Below are 25,351 nucleotides of genomic sequence, written 5' to 3' on the forward strand. Positions count from 1 at the left end.
ACTACTCTGTTTTGATTATCATAGGTCTGTAGTATAAATTGAAGTCAGGTAGTGTGATACTTCTAACTTCATTATTTTTTCTCAGGATTGTTTTGGCTATTCAGGGTCTTTGTGGTTCCATAAAAACCTGGTGATTTTTTTTCTTTGGTTTATTTCTTTAAAAAATAACTTTGGAATTTTGATGGGGATTGCCTTAAATCTGTATATTGCTTTGGGTAATATAGCCATTTTACCTATGTTTATTCTTCTAATCCATGAACACAAAATATCTTTCCATTCTGTTATGTGTTTTTCCCATCTCTTTTAATAATACTTTGTGTTTTTCTGTATGTAGGTTTTCACATCATTTTTTAAGTTTATTCCTAGGTATTTTATTATTTTTGTGGAAATTGCAAAATGAATTTTCTAAATATCTTTTGCTGAATTTCATTGCTAGTATATAGGAAAGCAGTAGGTTTTTGTAGATTAATTTTGTATCTTGCATCTTTATTGTATTTGTTTATTATTTCTAACAGTTTTTTTGGTAGAGCCTTTAGTGTTTTCTGTATACAGAATAATGTCATCTGTATATAAAGTGACACCTTTACTTCTTCATTCCAAATTTAGATGGCTTTTATTTTTTCTTTTACCTGGTTGCTTTGGCTAGGACTTCCAAACTATGTTGAATAAGAATCAACAAAACAAACAAACAAGCAAAATATAACCAGAGATACTGAAATTAAGAACAAATTGACAGTAACCAAAGGGGAGGTGGGAGGGAATAAAGGGGAAAAAGTGGGGAGGGTTTTCAGGAACATCTATAAAGGACACATGGACAAAATCAGGGGGGTGGCATCAGGGGTGGGATGTGGGGATGGCTGGCTGGAGTGAGGGGAAAATGGAGACAACTGTACCTGAACAATAATTTTAAAAGTTAAAAAAAATAAAAATTAATTAAAAAATTGTGAGAGTGGGCATTCTTATCTTGCTCAGGATTTTAGAGGAAAAGCTTTCATCACTGAGTATGACATTAGCTAAAGGTTTGTCTATGTGGCCTTTATCATATTGAGTTACTTTCCTTCTATACCTATATTATTGAGTGTTTTAATCATAAATGGTGTTGTATTTTATCAAATGCTTTTTCTGCATCTATCGATAAGATCATATAATGTTTATTTCCCTTTTTTTGCTGTTAATGTGGCTTATTATGTTAATCAATTTGTCTATGTTAAGCATTCTTGTGCCCCTGGAATGAATCCCACTTGATTGTGATGTATAATTTTTTTGATATATTATATCTGCTAGCTAGCATTTTGTTCAGGATTTTTGCATCTATATTCATCAGAGATATTGGTCAGTAGTTTTCTTTTTGCATGTTATTCCTGCCAGGTTTTGGTATCAGGGTTATGTTGGCCTCATAAAATGTGTTAGGAAGTATTGCCTCTTCCTCAATTTTCTAGATGAATTTGAGAGGGGTAGGTATCAAATCTTCTTTGAATGTTTGGTAGAATTCGATAGTGAAGTCTTCTGGTCCTGGATGTTTATTTATTTATTATTTGGAGGTTTTGATGATTGTTTCAATTTTCTCACTGTTGATCAGCCTACATAGATTTTCCAGTATTTCACAATTCAGTCTAGGAAGGTTATATATTTCTAGCAACTTACCAATTTCTTCTAGGTTACTAAACTTGGAAGCATATAGTCTTTCATAGTATTCTAGTATAATCCTTTGTGTATCTGTGATGTATATGGTAACCTCTCCTCTTTCATTTCTGATTTTGTTTATATAAATCTTTTCTCCTTTAAGCAAAAAAGAGAAGATAATATGTAATGAATCTAGTCAGGTGTTTTTCAATTTTATTAATTTTTATCTTTTCAAAGAACCAGATCTTTTTTGCATTAATGTTCTGTATAGTCTTCTTCTATTTCATTCAATTCCACTCTAATTTTTATTATTTCCTTTTTTTTTTTTTTTTTGCTGATTAGGGGTTGCTTTTATTCTCCTTATTCAAATTCATTAAGATGTAATGTTAGGTTGCTTACTTGGGATTTCTATTGTTTCTTGCAATAGGCCTGTGATGATATAAACTTCCCTCTTATTACTGTTTTCACTGCATTCCAAAAGTTTTGATATTCTCATTTCTCTATACATATCTTTTGGCCTTACTTTTTATTTCTTCTTTGGCCCAGACATATTTTAGTATTATGCTGTTTAATCTCCACATATTTGTAGGTTTCTTTTTGCTATTGATTTCCAGTTTCAAAGCATCATGGTCAGGGAATACACTTGGTATAATTTCAATCTTCTTGAATATGTTGAGGCTAGTTTTGTTACCCAACATATGGCCTATCTTTGAGAACGTTCCATATGCAATGGAGGAGAATGTATAATCTGGTTTTCTGGGATGAAAGACTCTGTAAATATTAATTATGTTCATTGAGTCTAATGTGTCACTTAAGGCCATTATTTCTTGATTTTCTGTTTGGATGATCTGTCCAGAGCTGTCAGTGGAGTATTAAGGTCCCTAACTATTGTGTTTTGGTCTGTTTCTTCCTTTAGTTCTGTTAGTAGTTGCTTTATATAGTCTGGTGTTCCTTGATTGGGTACATGTATATTAAGAAATGTTACGTCTTCTTGATGTAGTGTCCTCTTTATCATTATAAAATGTCCATCTTTTTCTCCTGTTACCTTTGTTATCTTGAAGTCTAATAAATATGGCTATACTTGCTTTTTTGTGGATGCTATTTTCTTAGAGAATAATTTTCCACCCTTTCCTGTTGAGTCTAGCTTTGTTTTGCATCTGAGATGTGTCTCCTAAAGGCACCAGGACTATAATTTCTCAAGTATAATTTCTTATACTTAAATAACATTACATAATTATTCATCACATCTCTAAGTAAAAATACTTCAGGATAATAGTATCACTAACAAAACACCATTTGTCCTACAGATGAATCTGAGTTAATAAGATAAATTTGTTCCAGTACAATTTTTCAAAAATTTGTAAAGTCAATTTTTTTTCTAGTTTACTAAATGTCTGGGCCCAACACACAGGTGTTACAATTTTAACATGGAGTTCATTTTTACAGTCCTGAAAAATAATGTCATACTAATCATCCTTATCCTGACTATTCACTGACCTTCTAACCAGATGTCAGTTAAGACCTTCTATAATATATTCTTTCTCTACACTGTTGCTTTATTTTCCTAAATTATAATTATGGAATTACCTTGCTTTCATTTTCCCCACCTTCTACCCTTATTGTAAATCACTTAAAGGCAGGGATTCTTTTTATATTCTTCTTAACAGAGTCTTAAATTAGGCCCTTAAATTAATAGATTCTCAGCAACTTTTACTGATTTGAAACTTATGCAAGTTATGCACCTTTTTCCTACAGAGCTGCAAAGCTACATTTTTAAATAAATTTAGTCATGAAAATGATTTTTTGTTCAAATAAAGAATTTCTTTGTTAATCCAATTGTCCACTTGCTAAGTTTGGAAATGATACCTAATACTGATTACCATCCACAATTTTTCACCCATCTCTTGTGTCCTCTTTCAAGAGGCACCTATACCTACAATATACTTTTGAGATGGGCTTATGTGAGACAAGAGCAAGTACCCATTGTCAGTACCTCAAACTCCAAACACCACCTATGGTGTTTGACTGACATGACATACATCTTGAACAAGAGCTGTTTTACAGAGACTGCAGGGAAGAGACAGGCAGGCAGGCTTCAGACAGTGACTGACATTCTTCTTTTGACAGTTACATTCAACTCTAGCTCAATTCAGCTTATGTTCCTACTCCACACAGATTTCTAATTTACAAGTGACTAGCACTTCAGGAAAAGAGGGAAAAGAAAAAGAAATATTAGCAGAACTTAGGGAAGCAGAGTAGTGGAGTTTAAGTGCTTCGTTTTTCTCCAGAAAAAAAACACTTAATACTTGTATTTTTCCTTTAGATTCAGTTAAGAAAACTAGAACAGAGATTGACTTCAGTTAGTTTGGCCTAAGATTCATTTCCCACTTTCTTTTTAATAGCAACACCATCGTTTTCCTTTGGGTAACCACCATGGCCCCTATCCTCAGCTCCTGAATCTTCAACCAATAAACGCCCTGTCTCTAGAAGCAAGTGCTAACCCCATCTAGTGTATCAGTTTATGCCATTCTTCATCAGTTAGGAAACACTCATCTACAAGTAAGCAGGTAACCAATGAAAAGTGACAAATCATAATTAAATAACTAATTCCAAGCTAGTTCAGCAGCTTTATAATTTCCAGCTGTTGCATAGAAGTTCATAAGATTCTCTTAGCTTTTGCATCATCATTACATGACTGCATCTACAATCAAGAAGTGGGGGAAGAGTACATGCTAGGGTGAAATGAAAAGATATTCTTCTGAAATTCAATCTCATGTTTTATCCCCGAGAAAAACAGTTGTTAGAAATCTTCCAGAAGACTCTCACTTATAGCTCAATATTCATAACTGGGTCATGTGGTTATCCTTAGTTACAGTAAGAAACAGAAAATCAAGTACCTGGCTTATTATGCTTATATAATGGCAAGCATGTGAAGAAGTCAAGGGGAAGAGAGGTTGCTGGAAATCCCTGATGGGCAATCATGCAATGTTTTCCTTTGGCCACAAGGATTGTCAAGGATGGGCATGTAAACCAACCCAAGCCAACGGAGCTATATGAGCTCTCCTAAATAATACATATTTAACCAGTTTTATGCCTTAACTAATACTTTTCTTTCCTTCAGTAAAACAGTGACTGGTAACCATACACTGTATGTGTGGTCTGTCTATTTTAACAATTTTATTATCAATAGTCATCAATGTTTCTCCTCAAATTTATTGTAATCATAATAGAAATAATAAAATTCTATTAAATATTGAATATACTAATGAAATATGAGTAAAAAGAAAGGGAGGTGTTATTTTTATGAAAAGTTGAAAGCTTTTGAGGGACTAAATAAAAGAAAATCATACAGAATTAGATATAGATAAGACATTGTTTATAAATAAGAGAGAAAATTATAAAATTCCATAGTGTCTGTCATCCAGGCAGCACAAGTTTATGTTTCACTTTAAATATAGCTAAATTGAAATCATAGATGTTCCACTGTCATATTTATGCAAGAATGAAAACATGGAGATCTAATGAGGAACTGAAACACACAACCCCTCAAAAACTGGATTCAGTCCCTCCTGAACCAGATATAAGCTAATAGTTACACTGTATTAGTTTATTATTATTTCTGTAAATAACTATCACAATTTAGTGGCTTAAAGCAACACAGATTTATTATTATTTTTAGATCTAGTGTTCAGAAGTCTAAAATCAAGGTGTATGCCTCAATTGACAGGATGATATTTCTTTTAGAACCTTTAGGGGGAAATCTGCTTCCTCACCTTTTGCACTTTCCAGAGGTCATCAACACATCACATTTCCTATTTCTGATTCTAAACTTTCCTCTTCCCTCTTATGAGGACTGTTGTGATTACATTGAGCTCCCTGTGCTAATCCAGGATAATCTCCCTATATCAAGGTCTTTCGCTTCACCACATTTGCAATATTTCTTTTACCACATCAACTAACATACTCACAGGTTCTAGAGATTAAGATATGGAAGTCATTGGGGGTCATTATTCAGTCTATGACATTCTCTTCTCTATTTAGACCAGTTTACATTAATTTTCCATATATTTTAATCAAAATAGGTGTGAGTAATACAGCACGTAGGTTTAAATGGACAAGTCATAAGTTGTCAAAGATAAGAACTGATGAAAATATAGTAAAGAGAAGAAAAAAGAAGAACAAAAGAACACACAAGAATTAAGAATAGCAAAATAAAGTCTATTTAAAAATTATATGAGCATAGAATAAAAGAGAGAAGGAAAAATATCTTTCAATAAGGTAAGATCCCCATCAAGAGTTGGAGACGATAGGTAAAAGGTGAAACAAAAAGAGAGAAAATTCCAGAATATTATTTAAATAATAATAATGATAAACAAAACCAAATTAATTGTATTAAAGTTAATAAGGATGCCATTTTAAGAAATAAAAATTAATTTTGGGGTATCCTTCTAAACTGAAGTCATAATCAAGTGCAATGTTAGTATAAATGGACCCTATCAAAGTCAAATTTGCTCTTTCCACATCTTATATCTTTCTCTTTTCTCTTCTACAAGAAGAAAAAATATTTTGGTTATCTCAAACAAGTTTCAAAATTAGGGAGGAGTCCTGAGTTGGCAAGAAGTTCCTCATCAAGACTACAAAATGAGGTAAGTTCCAATGTAACTGATGGATATAAATTTTATTTTTTATTTAACAATCAATCAGTAACAAAATAATGTTTATAATAAGAAGACCACTGGAGGGGGAAAGTTACCTTCTACCTTCCTTCCAAGAGTTATAGACAATCTGAGAGATGTGACAGTATATAGTTTCACTTCCCCTGCCCAGAGCAGGTAATGCATAAACATACTAGTTAAATGCAAATATGAAAGTTCTTCCATATCTTACATTTCTATTGTATTATGTGTCCAGAGATGTTTTGCAGAGAAAAAAGAGAATGAGAGGGGGAATCATCTCAATATAAGGAAACAATTTCATATACTAGGACTTGAAACATACAGAGGCCACTAAAGAAACTCATATATTCATCATTTAACTTATTAATTTTTTTAAATGCAGTGAGAATTTAACTCTTGCTCATGTCATAGAGGAGACAGAACTCTCATCCATGAACTCATTCAGCTATGTGTCTGGCATCTTGTAAATGCCTAGCTGCCTCACTGGCTCTTCTGCCTCTAGCCAGCAGTCAGGGAAAAGCATGCAGGAGTATAGCAGAAGTTTTAGGGTTCTTGATGGGCCTGGCCGTGGCATACATCATTTCTTCTCACATCCCAGTCATCAGAACTCAATCACATGGCCCCACTTAGACCAACCCAGAGGCTAGGAATTAGACCAGCAATTTTCTCAGGAACAGTTTCCATTCCTTTTAATTCTCCAAAACGACCATTCCATCCCAACAATTCTTATGAATCAGTCCATGGCCACCTAGCACTCACTGCAAAATGAAGAATAGCAATTTCTTCTCACAGTCTTTTCTGGTCTAGGGAAATTCCTGCTGTGTCTAGATTAACCCCACAAAGAAGCAAACCATTTTCTTCTAAGCCAATATGATCTATGTAATCATTTGTGGGGCACAGACCCTCAGAAAGTGAGAGGGTCTTTATGACAGTGAATCTCCATCTACCCTGAAACAGAGAGCTATATCTAATTTCCTTCTTCGGACCCATATACCACTCACAAATCCACAAATAAAAAACATAAAAGCTTATCAGAGGGGAGGAGGAATATTACCTTTAATTCTTCTTCTTGATTAGATTGTGCCACTTAAAAATCAATGACAACAAAAGTTAATTTCTGTACTAATTCATGAATAAACTCTACTACTGTGCATTAATTCAATGACACCATGGTCCAGACATTAGTCTAGGCACTAGAATACAATGGTAAACTAGACTGCAAGAGACTCTACTTTCACAGAGCTTAAGATCTAGTGTGAAAGACAATTAATTACAAAATAATAAACAAATAAATAATAGTTTTGACAAGTTTGATGACTTCTTGCTTGCTTCTTGGCCTTGGTCATCTCACTCACCTCCAACTAGAATGAATAATCAAGTACATATGTATTTTTACCATGTTTCTCTCCTGAATGTGACATTGTCCATTTCAACTGACTGCTGACTGCCTACATAGGTATGCACATATTCTGCTGATACCATAGCTATCCAGAACTGATCCATTCATTTCCCAAGACAAACTGAGTTTTCTCATGCCATTACTTTCAACCCAGTTAATCATATTAACTCCCTTTCAGGTTAATATATCTGTAAGTTTATGCCTATTGACTCCCTTCAAGCTGTTCCTTGTTCTAAGACTCCACCGAGCAGTCATTTCTCAAATGTATGTTACTCCCTATGAAGACTAAATAAACTAAGCAAAGGAAATTAGTCCCAAATTCACTCTCAGTCCTTAGAACATAATTTAGAATAATTTTCTCAATAATCAGAGGATTTGTAGTATAACCTTTGCACATGGTAGATAGCAAATATTAGCTTACACATGTATTCCACATTGAGACTATCCACACCACTTGTTCTTTTCCAGAAATTGTTAATACATACACACACACACTCTCACCCCCACATTTTACTCAAGTATTTATTATCATCTTCTGTCCCAGCATCATATCCAAGAGGTCCAACCTTGTATCTTAACTCTGAAGAACTGAGCAGTAAGAATAAGTGAAAGTCCAATCAAGTGGCTGATTGGTAGGTGTTTTTAATCACTTTGTTATTGTTTTCTTAAAGTTGTCAGTGTACAGTCTTGAACTTAGCAAGCATAGTAGTTACCAGGCAAAGAAGTTGGCATATCTTCCAGTCTTGTTCAGATGCTAGTTTGCAATAATTTTCTCAAATCCACAGGGGATGTTTTGGAGAAAAGCTGTGAGACAGCTAATCAGAAAAAGATATTCTACTGTTTAGTGATATTATAGCACAGCAGAGGCTCCTGGGGGATTTGGCAGATGCCCCATTGGCTGATTCATTTTAACACGGTTGAATAAAGCAGAGAAAACAATTATCAGAGGAAATTCTCATACTGGTAATTCTTGAAATGAACTCAGACATGTGTTTTCTAATTTCTTTGTACTCTTATTTTTTAAAGAATTCACTTTTATTTTACTTTCTTTTCCTTTTGTTTTTGCTAGTTTTATATTCCACATCTATCACCATCTAAGATTAATTTAACTTTTACTATAGGTACTGAAATATTGACAAAGGGTATAGAGACATTCAGAAAACACAAGTTTAAATAAAAACAATTCAAATTAAATTCCTTAGTGCTCCCTATTTTCTTTCTAGGTGTAAATAGATGCTATGTATATATTAGGCATTGTTTTGGGGACATTACAAACCAGAATGTTGCCATAGCAACCTCAGCCACCAATAACCTCCATGAGAAATGAATTCCCAATGGGTACTGAGTCCTTGGCAGTTTACACAGCACTTTCAAGCCATAAATGCACTTGTTATTTATTCTAATCATGCAATTAAGTAGGGTTGTTAAATCATCCTTATTTTCAAACAACAAAGAGATTAAAAGAGTTGTCAGGGGTCATGTTTACAGGTAAGTGGCTCAAAATTGAAAGTCATGTTGTCTGATCCTAAGAATTATACATTTACTAGAATCAGCCTTATTGCTGAAAATAAGAATATATCTATATTTAGAGAAAATATTTTTTAAAATGTGCAAATTATAAAATAATCTAGCATAACATTCTCTTTTTTTTTGTTCTTGTTAAGGTAAACTTAAGGTCTAGAACTTGCAGGTATGGGGGTTCCGTCCTTGTTAGCTGTGATTTCAGCAATTAGCTATGGTGAGCTCATTGACAGACACTCCTTCCAGAGTCAGTGATCTAAACTAGTCACAGCTTGTCAGTTAGTGTAGTTCAATCTCTGAGTTGGGACTTTCTCTGAAAAAATAGGGAAGGAAAATATGGCATCTTCTTCAAGATGGAGAAGGAAAAACTAAAATTTTACAATAAAGTGAAAGAAGATAGATGTTCTACATATAAATTAAGACTGGTATCAATGAATCAAGCAATATCTATGTACCAGTGCTTCTCAATTAGTGTTTGTCTCGCCAACCAAGGGACATTTGGCAATGTCTGGAGGTAGATTTGGTTGTCACAACTTGGGGGTGTTACTTACATCAGGCGTGTTGAAGCAGGGATGCTATTAAATATTTCACAATACACAGGACATCCCCTACAACAAAGAATTATTTGGCTCACAATGTCTATAGTGAAACTGTTGATAAATCCTGCAATAAGCAGTGTAATTAATTTAACTTTTATGCATTTAACTATCTTGTAAATGTGATTTGTACATTGTTTTGTTTAAAGTGTGTGATTAAAAACACTTTTTATTGAATTTATTGGGGTGACATCAGTTAGCAAACCAATGCATATTTCAAGTGCACAACACAATAAAACATTTCTGCACACAGCATCATGTGCCCACCATCCCAAGCAAAGGCTTTTTCTCTCCTCATTTTCCCCTGATTAAAAACATTGTTTAAAGAAATTACTAAACATTCACTCCATGGCCATCATAGAAAAATTAGAAAATCCAAAGAAGCATAAAGAAAAAATATCAAGTCATTTATATCTCACAGTCCAGTGATGAATGCTATTAATTCTCTATGGCCTTGTCTTACAGACTCTATCATATGCAAATATTCACATATATACTGACACTCTGGGACACAAGCCAATCATATTATACTTTCCTATAATTTACCAATAATCCAGCATGTCTAATAAATCAAGATTTACCAGATTGTTTTTAATGACTGACTAGCATTGAATATATGTACATAAAAAATTATATTAACTTACCTATTTTTATCAGTTATTTACATTAGCTTCATTATTTCTTGCTGTAATAAATAATATTGTCATGTACATACTTATGCATAAATTTTAGTATAAATGTCTGATTATTTTAGCATATCCTAGAAACAATATTTCCAGGTCAAGGGATATATGCAGTTTTATTTGGTACATTTTACCCAATTTCAACATATAAATGTTGCACTAATTAACAAAATTATGATTAGTGTCCATTGTAAACACATTTAATGGCAGGTTGAAAATCATTCCCTCAACTTCTATCCCAAAATAGAAAAAAAAAAAGACCCCATGATGTGTATATGCCTATGTATGGATTAATGGTCTGAATCTATGATCTTCCTCATATGATCATCATTCTCAATTTGTAGAGCTAAATAAGAGTTTGTTCCAATTCCCAACTTGTGTTCTTCAAAGTAAATAAATTTTAAAAAGGGCTGACTTTGATATACATCTCCACTTGGATACTTTCACAAAAGGAGAGACATGATTGGGATCAGGATTCAGTACAAGCAGAACTCATGGCAGAAACTGAATAAAATTATGTAATCCCCTCAAACTCCCCCAAAATATTGGAAATTGTGCTGATTTTTCTATTGTTTGTATGATAAGGTTATAAGGCTTTATTTTTTAATTTATAAAAGGAAAGGCTTTGCTGATATGCTGGAAGATTTGGGCACACCCAGACCCCTTGCATTTGGGTTACACATAAAAAATATATTCAGGGAGAGACAAAAAATTCAAGGAAAATGTCAAGGCTTGTGCATTACTATTTGTTTTCCAAAGCCAGAGGGAAAATGCCACTGTGGCAGCAAGCAAAAATATTTTGCCATTCTCCCCCATCGATGCTTTTTTGTTGAATATCAAAAAGATATTTACAAAAAGCAATTTAATACATTTGCTAAAAATTAACACAGGGATAGATTTTCAGCAAATTAACCTGCTCTCAGAAAAAAAGGTGGTAGGGGAATGCTTGTGAATGCTGAAGCCATAAGATACACAAAAATGCAGGCAATGTTTCACGGTGACACCCAGGAGACCCATGTGTGACACAACATAGGGTCTATGTGCATCACATTCTCCACAGGAACTAATTTTGAAGCACCAGAATGCTGTGAATTGGCTGTAAAACAATGTTGAAGAAACTCAACATAGAACAGAAGGCACACTTTCCTTAGGAAGAATGCTGATAAAATTTTAATGAACTAACATGTTGTCATGGGGATTTGTTGCTATTCATTAATTCATTGTGCAGTTCCTCTATAGTTTTGCTGAAGTTGAGTGACAAATTGTCAAGTAGCTGTTCTGGTGGTTTACAGTGTGCCTCATTGATACCCTAAACTTAGGGGGTAACTCTCAATGTAGATTTACCCCATTGCATGTGGGGTAACATATTTTTCAACATCACGTGCACTCAATTGTATTTCAAATGAAACTACATTGCTAGGATAGGACTTTGATTCTGCAAAACAGTGGAAATAATCACAAAATGATTGACAGTTCTGGTCACAGATGGGGGCTATCATAGAAGCCAGGGCTGGGGAGTCTCTAACATACAAAATAGTAAACAAGCCACCTATGCGTTAGGGTAAAAATCTCATTACAAAATAAATTCAGTCATAAAATTGAAGAATGACAGAGCTTCAAGGGACCTCAAAATTAGTTTAAGTAGCTTGTTATGCAAATGAGAAAAGCGAGGAGGCCTGGAAAGATAAAGAGTTGTAAAGGAGATAAGTGGCAGGGCAAAGATTAGGAACTAACTATTTTGACTTACTTCAATTTTTTTTTATCATAAGGCCTCCCTGGGTTTCCTCTCTTGTTCTTTTCACTTCTAATAGCTTTCATGTTATCCCTCAAAATTAGCCTAATGGCAAAATAATGTGAAACAACATCCCTGCGGTCTAGGATCATAGCCAGAGGTGGCCCATCCTCAGCTCTCATATTGCTTTTTAAATGCACACAAATGTTATGCTCTAAAGAACCAAGTTTGTATTAACAGAATTTCCCAGGTCTCTAAGTAGAAGGGATGCTCTATGAAGATTTGGAAACCTTGTCCAATACTTTTTTTATTCCCCTTGGCTACATACCCAGTCTATGATAATCAGGTGAGGGTGGTCAACAAAAAGCAGCCACAGCCCAGGTTCTGACGTGAGGGATGTGTCCTTATCATGGTCACCATTAAACAATATTGATGGGATGCATTTCCTGCTTCTGTGCCTTGGTGACGGCCAGCTGAAGGGACAAACACACACCATCCTGTGATGGTGGCACTGAGAAGCAGCCAGGTGTGAGAATACCCACAGCCTGGATCTCAACATTCATGTCATATTTGCAGAGACAACCAAAGATCAGGGCTGAAGAGGTTTTTGCTTTTGATTTTTATCCTATTCTCCTCCCACCTGTGAACTGTTTTGAGGATATTAGTTTTATATAAATTTGTTGACTTCCCACTTCTACAGAACACTGAAATTCAAATTCATTAGCATGCAAATATACTAAGTGCCCAAAGCAAAATGCTAGAGAAGAAAATATTTTTTAAAAAATTTAAGAACTCAGTGTTAAACTCCAATAGCCTCATTTTTAAAAAAAATTCTAAATACTAGCTACTCAATACAGCCATTGGACCATCAGCACCATCTAGGATCTATCTGCTAGAAATACAGAATCTCAGGGCCCACCCCAGACTTGTGACAAAATCAGAATCTGCCTTTTAATAAGATCCCCAGATGATTCATATGCACATTAAAGTTTGAGAAGCTCTGGGCTACATACATAATACCAACGGAGGATTCTTACATGTATAACTAATAACACACATAACACGTAACCCAAACAGTGACACTTACTAGTATCTTACCTCTCTGTTTTTCCCAGCAGGCAAGAATAATTACTACTGTATTGCATTCTACTTTTTAAAGGAAGTTTCTATTGTTGCATCTAAAAGCTTGTTTAACTAGTATTGTGTACATAATGAAAATATTTGCTATTCCTGACTTCCTCACAATAAATACGATGCTTGTAAAATACTAATGCAACTTTATTTGCTAATGGCTATATTCAAGCAATAGTGGCAGCTCACATTCACTGGGGGCTCCTTCTGTGTCAGGCACTGTATAATACAGATCATGTACATTACCCAATGTAATCCTCTCCGCAACCCAAAGATGTGGGTTAAAGCACTATAGAAGGAGAAAGTAAAGCACAGAGGTTAAGAAATCTGAGAACACAGTTACTGGGTAAAAGTGGAATCTAAACCCACAAAAATGGAATCTGCCATTCACCATATTAGTTTTTGATTCAGCCACTGGAACTAGACAACAATGCCTAGACCAAAACATAACAATGGTGTCTAGCCATGACATGTTTTTATTTTCAGAAACCCTAATGACTAATAATTATATATCTGTTAGACCTGAAAGAGCCTTTTAAAAAAGAGATATTAGCAATATATTAAGGAGCTAAGAAAATTTCAAATGCTAATCACTAACTTTAAATAAGATTTGAAGTCTTCCCAGATGATAAAAATTATTGAGAGCCTTTGACTTAGTAATTTTACCTGAGCAAATCCACCCTAAAATGAAAATCAGAAATAAGTCTAAAATGAATCAAAATAAGAGCTATTCCTCACAATCATTTATGTATTTTCAAATATGAAATCTAATATTAGAGGATTACTTAACTGCATGATGTTATATTCATATATTAAAATATAAAATTATATTTGCAAAGAACTTGGTATGATATGGAATTATGTTCATTAAATGAAAAAGGTTGGGTGCAAAAAATTATCCACATAAAATGTAATATATTGTTTTCTGATATATATATATTCTAAAAGTAATTATTTATGAATGTGTGTTATGTTTGTATGTTTTTTCTTTACATTATTGTGCATTGTCCAAAATAAATAGGCATTATTTTATAAGTAACTTTATAATTTTTCAAACCAGGAAAATTATGTTCTTTATTAAGTGCCAAGAGGCACTAAATAGAATGTTTATTCTGTTTAACTATTAAACATAGTATGTTTATTAGAATTTCACAAAATTCTTTTAAATTTAAAACATTTTACACTTTATAATGCAGAAACTTTGGCTCATTCAACATTTTCCTGAGTAAACATACACAAGTAAAAAGCCTCATTTCAATATAGCCAGGAAGTGCTTATTTGAAAATCCCAGGCTATTATATTTGTTAATTATGGGCTGCCATTTAGTTTATGCATATAGCAAATACTTGACTTGATACATAAAGTGCAGAGAGACTATGAAGTAGAGCGGAATAAAAGCCTAAGTAGATTTTAGCTGATGTCACTCGAGAGTTCTATTGGGCCCTGTTCACAAGCAGTTAGAGATTTAAAGCCTCATTATTCTTTTCTCATTTTAAGACAAATACCCTATTCAATTAAAAGCCCCCTTTATTTCTTTCCTTAAACTATTAACAATTGTGAGTGGTTCAAAACAAATTTCCCTTTGAAATTCTTGGTTTCGAATGCATGTTTTGTCATACACAAGACACAGTTTAACCTCCGTTGTTTTTATTCATTTCCCTGTCAATGGGCACCTAGTAACTTTCCAAATAATTTCATGAGTACACACATAGTTTCCAGGTAGATTTTTTTCCCCTAAAGATATTACAATAAACATGAGGCAGGTGAAAAAAATCACTAACAATCAAATTAAATTTGGATGATCTAGCCATTTTCAGCATAGAGTTATGTTCCAGAACCCTGTTAGCAAAACTTACACAAACAGTCAAATCCTTGCTTTTTAAATTTAGATGCAAAAGAATGTCCAAAGCGATGGATGACATGTCATCATGTGATTCTCAGTAATTAATTTGTTACAAGCCCCCACAAATAAAATAAATGCTGAATAATACACTGACTTCTGTTGTCAAAAGTATCTGCCATCTCCTGCCTCTCTGGCTCCTGACATTATTTTTTGGTTATTGGCTGACACTTCAGTGCCTTGAATGTTGCTCTCGCTGTAGGGTTAGCAGGATAATTGACAAACCACAGGGATCGAATCCCTGGATTAGGATGACCGACTGTCAAAACAACCATGACATACTCTTACATCAGCTGCAACTGCAAGTCAAGGCTGTGAGGAAAACATTCACCTTGGCAGAGCCAGATGGGAAGTATTTTGTTTAAAATATTTTCCACTATAAAGTGTACTTCAGCAAGAAACAAGAACAATATAATATTGTTTTCAAATATAATTCATAAAATAATATAACACATTAAAAATATAATTCAAAGAAAAAATTCACTGTGGTCAAAATTAACTGAAACATGGATTATAAATAAACATCCCAGAGTCTTATTTAATTTAATTAATGTATCTTTTGAATTTCATTAACTTTTATTAGAAGAATGACATATATTTGGGAGAGCTCTATATTGAAAATATATTTATGAAATAGTATGTATGTATTATATATGCACAGAAACAGATGAGTGTGTTATTCTATTTTTATGCTGTATATACAATGTTGTTTGAAAACTTTCTCATAAATAAAATTGATACACATATGTAATTCATATTGATCAGCAGCATTCCACAAGTTGTGATTATCAATTTGGGGGCTATAAACATTTCTATCTTAAGGAACACAGTTTAAAATGTTTCAAAATTCTAAATTTGCCACTTTAAACATCGTCTCTAGACTTTCAGATTTCTATCATAGATCTTTGAAATGACAGCCCAAGTGACATCTACTTATAATGCAGGCATATTCTCTGTATGAAAACATAGATTGCAAAACGGTTAAAGGGAAATTGAAATGTGAATACAAAAAAGGGTTATTTACTTAGTTCTGTGCCAGCTAACACATGGGATATGAACACCTAGGATTAGAAAGATCCAATTATTTTTAAAATATAAAACTTAAAGAACTTATTCATGTACCACTTGGGTCTTGAAATATGATCAAAATAGTTTTGGAATAGTTAATCAGTATTTTCCACCAGAGTTAAATTTTTCAAAACATTAAAAAGAAAGAGCAAGAAGCATGAGTGAATATTATTTACAGACAGACACTTCAGCTTAACAAATATTAAAGTGTTCAAAAACAAAGATTGAAATAGATGGCTTTAAGTTATCCATTTTTATCTAAAAAACTGACATTTTTTGAAAGTTTCATTAACATTTGTGAATAAGAAAACAAAGTCACAGAATTTGTTTGTGCCAAACAAGTCAGTCTTATTTATCTAGTGCCATACCTCAAAATATAATTCTGGAATAAATGTTAAATCTCCTCACATTTTAATGCATATTTTGCTTATTTGAAGAAAAAGAACTTGGGTCTAGAGTTGTAATAAGGCAAGTAGGGTATTCTAAAAGATACAGTAAATTTTCAGAAACTTGTAACTGATAAATACTAACCTTAAAATAAACACCACAAGCAATCAAAAGCATTGTTTCCTAAGGTAGAACAACACATAGACCCATAGCTCAAGATGATCTTATCCAGTGTTAGTTGAAAGGAAAGATACTGAAAGTAACTTAATTTAATCTTAATCATGCCACCATAAATATGGCAGGGCATGTATTAACACCATTTCCTTGAGGTAAGTAAATTGAGAGGTTAAATGACATTTGTTCCAGAGCCAGGACTTGAACCCAGTTCAAATAACGCACATTGCTCCTTTTCCTAGAACATAATTAAGGTGTGTTCCCCCCTCAGCATAAAAGTAGATGTTTTTTCATATCGCCAATTTTCTTTATTCAGTCATGGATTCTGTTCAATATACACATCATATTAGGACATTTCCAGTAAATTATCTAAGAGCCAACAAAAACAGACTTGTTGTAACAAAGACCAAAGGTAGAGCAGAGGGGTTGGGGGAATGGGTGAAAAGGGTGAAGGAGAATATAGTCAATAATATTGAGATAACTTTTCACAGTGAGGGATGCTTACTAGAATTAGTGGGGTGATCACAGTATAAGGTGGAAAGATGTTGAATTACTATATTGTATACTTGAAACCAATAACTAGTATTGTATATCAACTACACTCAAGTGAAGAAAGAGGAAAGAAAGAAAGAAAGAAAGAAAGAAAGAAAGAAAGAAAGAAAGAAAGAAAGAGAAGGAAGGAAGGAAGGAAGGAAGGAAGATGGGCATAAACCAGATTATTTGGTGGCAATAAAAGTAAATGTTTAAGAATATCCCAACAATTACTTTTGGCCATCTTTATAACAAAGATAAGAAAACAATTAGTACATAGCATCACTATACACACTACTGCTTCCCAATTTTACAGATGATCAATACAAACTTCAAATTTGTTCAAGATGATCCCAGGGTCATAATATTATGGTGGGGAAAAAATAACAGGAAGAGTCTTCCTGCCATTAAATTAGCTTGTATGTCCATGAAGTTCACAACATTATCACATTACCCCTATATTACCTTTATCATATTACTCTCTATGATAGAGTTTAAATATTAAGGTGCTGCACCAATAGAAACCTTTAAACTTGATAAAGGAACTGTTCTCTCCCAGGCTAGGCTATATTTTAACTACTGAAGAACACTTAAGCAGTTATTCAGCTTTTCACATTCTTCAGTTTCAACCTATGCTTAATTATGACATTTGTGTTACTCCTAGCAAGTGTCTGACACACAGTAGGTGTTCAACAACACTACTTTCTATTATTTTCTTTTCTTGACCACATGGCTGAGATTTTTTTATTACACTATGAAAATTTTCTTGATTAGTAGGATTTTCCAAATCAAAAAAAAATATGTAGCAACCAAAAAATATATGAAATTCATGTCAGGTAACAATAGGTATAAAATTCATGCTCACAGCTGTGCTCTGGTCAGCAAATAATTGATTCTGTTGGAGGTGGGGGTTTTAATATTTGTAGATATCATTAATGAAATTACTGTCTATCCCAACTGAAAATAGGCTTTCCAATAAGACAAGTAATAGGAAAATGTTCAAATTAACACATCGTGAATATGGCAGTAACAAAGAAAACAAAGTAAGAATTCTGAATAGCTTAGACAACAAAAAGGAAACTTTTTTTTGTCAATGAAAAAAATACTTTTTAAGCTACTTATATAATCCTGATCTTGATCTCCACCACAATACTGTCAGAGGGGAAAAAAATAATGGGGAGAGGAATAAACCTGATGAAAGAAATAGAGCAGTTATGATACCACGATGGTGATTAAAAAATAAAAATAAAAAAGACAAAACAAAATCTACATTACAGATTGAAACCTAGAAAATGATCCTGAAGAGCAAGACCGATCCCTTAATTTAAATAGATTGCTAAATCCTCTAACAAAAGATTAGAAGAGATTAATAATGTCTATGTGATCCGAATTTGTACAGTAAAGTTTGAGCTGGCAGGAACCTACTGTCTGCATTTATTTCTTAGTGCCTCTCAGAACAGTGTGGAAGGGAGCAGGGGAGAACTAAAGTTCCAGCATGGTGCAAAGAACAGAAAGGGCTGTGAGAATAGCCCATATCCCTCTAGTTCTTCATTCCTGTTCCTGGTCCTTCTACTTTCTTGAATGAATTAATACAGAAGAGGAAGAGGACTGAAAAGGAGGACTCAAAGAAGGGTGGGGGGAGAGGGGTTTAAGGATGGAGTTTGAATACCACAGACATCCTTTAACTTTATGTCATTCTAGACAGAATATGTACATTGTGAATATATATACCATATATACATAAATGTATATATAAACATATATTCATATATGTGCATAACACACATATGCCTTTTAGAAATATATATACCCCTAAAACACATGTTTGTATGTACACACATATTTCTTTATGTAAAGAAAATAACTACTAAAAGATTACTGTTATCGTTTATGGGTATTTTCCTTTGGGTATGAACCAAAACATTACACTACCAAAGCAGGTGTACACACCAAGCATTTAGAATTTCTCAAGTTGATATTTTGTGTGTATTTTTAAATGAGTCATAGGCAAAAAATTCAAATAAGCTTTAACTTTTACAGCCTGGGAACCAATATAGAGTCAAAAAGTTGGCTCGAAAATGCCTAAGGTTGCAAACAGTTGTTTAATGAGGACAAATGGAATAAAATTAAAATGCAGCCTAATAAAATACTTCTAAATATAATGTTAGCTCAGTCATGTGGCTCAAATAATATTTTTTCTCAAAGGAGCATAAATGCGATCTGCATAAAATAAAAATATAAATGAAAGAAAAGAAGAAAAATAGTATAACATTCTTAGCCATCATATTATAGTAATCAGGAAAAGACAGAAAAATATAAGATTATAAGATTTTTATTGTGATATCTCTTCATCTCTCCCCAACAAATGTTTCTCATGCAAAATCAGGATCCTTAAGATATCAAAGAGATCTGGTTATAAGCCTCAGACAGAAAAAAATTAAACCCTCATTTGTGAACTGGAGTTGGAAAAATTGGCATCATTGAATAAATTACTCATAATTAGTTAAGGAGCAATCTTGGAGCAGAACTCCATGTTTATAAAATTTCTTCCCAGAGTTGCCACCATCAGAGTATGATCAGTGTAGAATACTTGCTGGTGGGAGTGTAAAATGGTACATTTCCATTTTACATTCCAATTTTAGCAGTTTCTGGAGACCAGTTTTGCAATTTCTTAAAAAAACTAAACATGAAACTGTCAGAGAACTAGATGGACAAATGTTGAGGAGTAGAGTCAGAGAATGATAACAGCCATTCAGGTTCTAGTGGAGATATGGAAAGGAGACAGAAGAAAGTCAAGACCAGAGATCATTTATGCACATCCACAAGGGGAGTGGATCTTAGGGATGTGAAAACATCCAAGCAGATCTGGGGAAAACCTGAAACCATGAATGAGAGTGTATTAATTTCTAGAACATGGATAGGAAAGACAGAAAACATCTTTGGGAAGGCAGGCACTGGGCGTGATGCTATAGTCAACATGGCAGCAGGTGGAAAGTCACAAATAAATGAGGTAGTTGTTTAGTTGGGTGAGCTCTGCAGAACCTTGAAGTTCCATAGTGCTGCAGAGGTAATAGCCTTGAGAAGGACAGGGAAACTCAAAGACAATCAGTCCTGGAGCAGGTCCAAGATTAAGAAGGCAAGAAAGCTTGTCCTGGCTTGTTTGGCTCAGTGGATACAGTGCTAGCCTATGAACCAAAGAGTTACTGGTTCAATTACCAGTGAGGACACATGAGAGGAACATGAGAGGAAACCAAACATTAGTGTTTCTCTCCCTCTTTTTCTCTGTCTCTTCCCCTCTGCCTAAAAATAAATAAATAATTTTTAAAAAAGAAGGAAAGAAACAACTCTCAATATGCATGAACTTTAAATTGAGAAGTTATCCAAATGAAACTAAATATTAACCCTAAAGACACTGTTTTAAAAAATAAAGTTATTTTATTTGTAATAATATCTCTTAATATCTCTTCATTCTCCATAAGGTACATGGAGTCTCAGAGCAAAAGGACTAATCAAATTTTAGAAACCAACATTCTTCCCAAATATTTTGTGAGATGCTTTGCTAAGCCAATGATCAGGTACAAATATGTATAATATGTGGTCCCTGCCCTAAAGGAGTTAATAATATATTTAAAGTGCCCACGCCTGCATTTTATTAACTATTTAGGAGAAGAGTAAAAAAAGCAAAAGCGATGTTTGATACTCTCTGAAGCGGAGCAGTGCCAAGTGTTAGCGCTGAATGCTTGTACCACGCTGTGTGTGAGAGGAAAGGTCTAAAGTCCAATCCCTTCTTCACACTTTTAAAGATAAGCCACCTTGAATCTCTCAGAAAAATCAAGAGGGAAACATAACCTAGTAAACTGATCTCTACAACCACTCAATTTATAAATAATTACTCTTGAAAAGAACAGCTTTTGGGGCTTTGGAGTTCTAGGAAGTTTCTCTACATGTATATTTTTATTTTTGTACACACATGAGAGCCTCAAGGGGACTACAGGCAAACCAGCATGAGAGACCTATCTTCCTTGATTCCAGCGTGCTTACAGGTACATGCTTTGGTTATGCTTAGACAAGGGACTTTTAACAGCAATAATTATTGTAATAATTTTCCCTTAAGTAACAGTTTAGCAGAGTCCATCTGACATGAACAATTTGATAGAGATACATAGATGTAGAGTATCTAGAGATATAAATACAGCTTTTTAAACTGCATATACTGTGTCCAACAGATGATTCTGACCCCTCCCTCATCTTCACATACCCCTCTTCCACTAATAACTCCAAATTCATGTGCATGTCTTGGAACTTCCTTCTGAGATCGATACTCATGTCTTTATTTGAAATTTATATTTAGATGTTTCTTTAGCATCCAATTTTAATATGTTCAAAACTGGATTCTTTTATCTTTCTCCATAAAATGTCCTTTTCCAGTGTTATGTAGCTCTGACCACTGACCACCCAGGTGCTCACACCAGTACCCCAGGAGTCATACTTGACACCTTCCTCTTCTTCACACACTCATACCCATTATCCAATTATGTCAATTTCATGCTCAAACTAATCTTAACTCCTCTGAGTTCCCTTCAATTCCACTACCACCATCCTGGTCTACTTCACCATTAATCTAGATTCAAACTAGCCTCATAACAGGTCTGTCTAACACTAGTCTTGTCCACCTCTAATCTATTCCGCATAACTACTATAGTCATCTTCTACATACAATAGCACCCTCCTACTCAAACACCTAAATGAAATCTCACTGATCTAGAATGAAATCAAGCTCTTTGCCATTGCCTTTGAGATGTGCTGTGATTGAGCCATACCTACATCGTTACGTTGTCTTGTTCCACTCCTGTGTTCATCTAATTTGCTCACCTAAAGAGCCATGCTGGCTTCTTTACATGTCCACTGGTCCCAAAGCTGCTTCTCAAAGTCTCTGCATAAAGGCTGCTGTTTACCTACCTAATTCTTCATCAACATGCATGTGTCAGTCTCAACTCCCCTTTATAAATAGGACTTTTTCTGACCTTCCATTCTAAATTAAGTTGTCCATTATACTCTCCTAACTATCTAATATATTTTCTTTTATAGCAAGCATTCCTCAACATGTAATTATTTGCTTATTTGAGTACTTGTTTATTTAAGTCTTTCTCACTCTCTGTAAGTTTTATAAGAATAGGGTCTCTATTTTGTAGACTATTGCAACTCTGGAATCTGGCACAAAAAATGTTTCTCAATAAATATCTAATGAATAAATGAATGAATGAATGAATCAATAATAGATTAGTGAATTTTTGTCACCTGAGAGATGAATAGCAGCATTAGATTAACAGAATAAATTAAATATATAAACAGACAATAAAAGTTTTCTACCTTGAGGGAAGACATCAAGAGGACATGATCACCAGTTGACTTGAGAACTGGAACCTAGCAACCTGGGGCTCCTCACCACCTCCCTTGTCTTGGAATGTGAATTCCACTTACCTTCCCTGTCCTAAAAGCCACCCCAAGTGCACAGCTTTGAGATCATATGTTATTGAGACCATCCGGGCAGTACACCTGACTATAAACATTTATGATTTTGGGGGTGCAGGGCTTGGAGATCTATTGCTCTTGCAGCCACCAAAGATCAGCTTCCTGCCACCTACCATTCAGGAGTGATCTGACTCTTTCTTGGGTCTCTCCTGGTCCTCTGGGTACAGCTGCCAGTTTTCAATCCAACACTACCGTGAAGCTAGAGGCACCAGCACACATATCCAGCTCCTTTAAAACCTAAACAAAACCCAATCATTGAACATTTGATGCAGAAATTATTACTGATACCTTTTCAAGATGATACCTTCATTAGATATCTGGAGACTCTAATTGCTACAATCAGCACAAAATTAGTTAACTTGGTAACTCGTGTTAACATGTTGGTAGTAAAATGTGTTATGTGATAATGTTGAGTATACATACTATTTTGTTACATTTTTTTAAAAGTATATTTAAAAATACATTTCAAATCAACCTTTCACGGAGTCCCTTTCAGGGCTTCCAGGAATAAAAGGTAAAATCCCTGCTGAGATAACAAATATATCTCTATTGGAAGAAACGGCTGGTAAAAACTTCCTCACATGAAAAACAGGCAGTACTCGACAGGAGAGAAGAGTTAAAACATAGGTGAGTATAAAAAAATCTTAGGTCAGTATTTATATTTCACAAATGTAGATTCTGATAGTAAAGCTGTGCTAAGAGGATAAAATAACTTCTAAAGCAATCCAATTACAAAGCAAAAGATCATTTAACAAAATTAGAAAAGTGAGTTCTTAGAGAATTATTTTCATTAGTAGAAAAAGAATTAACATTTTAGTGCACAAAATGATGATAATTTTGCCTTAATCCCAGTATTTAGCCAATTTAAATCTCCTCTGATTAAAGATAATTCCAGCATTTTAAAGATCAAAGCTTCTTTGCTAGTTGATTAGTTTCCAGGTCCTAATTTTACACTCTTAGTCAAACCATACAGTCTTTACAAAGAAATCTAAATTTGAAAGAGCAGGTGTATTACTTCTTTCAACAAAGAGAAGATAACAAGTGTCTTCCCATAAGATCACTTTTTCAATAAATGATAAATGCTATCCAAATTATGTGCTAATTATCTGACTCATGCCTTGTGGCTGGACCTCCCTGCTTTCCTTAACTTGCTAGGAACTGTTTCATTGGACACTAACCTGTAAATGTGCCACTGTTTCCCCAAACTCAAAAACATGTAACAAATGTCTCCCCCGCTATCACCCCAACTTTTGAAATATGTAATCATTGTTCAGGAGGGATTATTTCAAAATAGCCCTTCAAAATCCTTAATTCTATAAATGAGAAGACAGATTACTTGCTTTAAATCACATAGTTGTTTTTTTTCTCATCCTTGATTAACAAATACAAAAACTTAGCCTCCAGATGAAATCATTGTGAAGGGCCACTCCAGCCAGGGTTGTATTTGGCTCCAAAATGCATGCTTTATTTTACACAATTACTAGATGTCTCCTAAAATGTTACCTCACCTTCCTTTACCAGGTCCAAGGACCTAGCCTCTTCACATTTTCCACAAGAAATCCAGGTATCTTTAACTGATACAAATTCTGCACTTTACTCTCTCCAACTCTCTCATAGGACTAGTAAATTATGTAGCTAACACTTAGATACACATACTTTACTGTGGTCAGTGGCATCTGTTCACAAAGGGTAAAATCCATGCTACTAACTTTGTACAACATTCAGGACAAAGAGGCTGGCACTTATCACGTTTTGATGTGATTGACAATTCTAAGACCTCCTAGAAGATTTAAGAAGGACTCAGCATTTGTTGCTTCCATAAATTCTGACATGTGAGGGGATTCACAGGCTCCAAACCAATTCTGAAACTCCATGATACTAATTCAATTTCTTACAATGTGAATATTCTCAAGTTTCCTTCTTTTTTCTTTACAGTGAAAGTTTTAGGAAGTTTATATGAATTAATAAAAATCCTGAGCTCTGTGAAGCCACTCTAGCTTTGAACATGCTTTTATTGATCTTTCAGGTAAATCTACTGTGAATGTGATGAGCCAAGCCCAGATCACCAACTTCAAACAGAATTGAAGGTACCTGTAGAGAGTTATGCTGGCAGACAGGCTTTTACTAAAGCCAGCAGAGCAGAGGTGAGGATTAAAAAAAAAGTTGCTTAATTAACATTTTAGCTGTGTTGTAGGTTGAGTGATTCAAGGCAGCTTATTAAATTCTTTCTATTGCATCCTGGAGGGTATCAGTTTTCTTTCTTTTCTATTTTACAGATGTAATCAATTTGTTTCTAATATCTCAACACATTAGCATAGGGAAAATTTTTAATATACTTCTAAACTACTAAAAAAAATGTTATTTTTATATTCATTCTTATGAGTCAGTTATCTACCTT

Source organism: Phyllostomus hastatus, unplaced genomic scaffold (genome assembly GCF_019186645.2).
Source record: "Phyllostomus hastatus isolate PE091 unplaced genomic scaffold, TTU_PhHast_1.1 phas_contig_40, whole genome shotgun sequence".
Classification (NCBI taxonomy): Eukaryota; Metazoa; Chordata; class Mammalia; order Chiroptera; family Phyllostomidae; genus Phyllostomus; species Phyllostomus hastatus.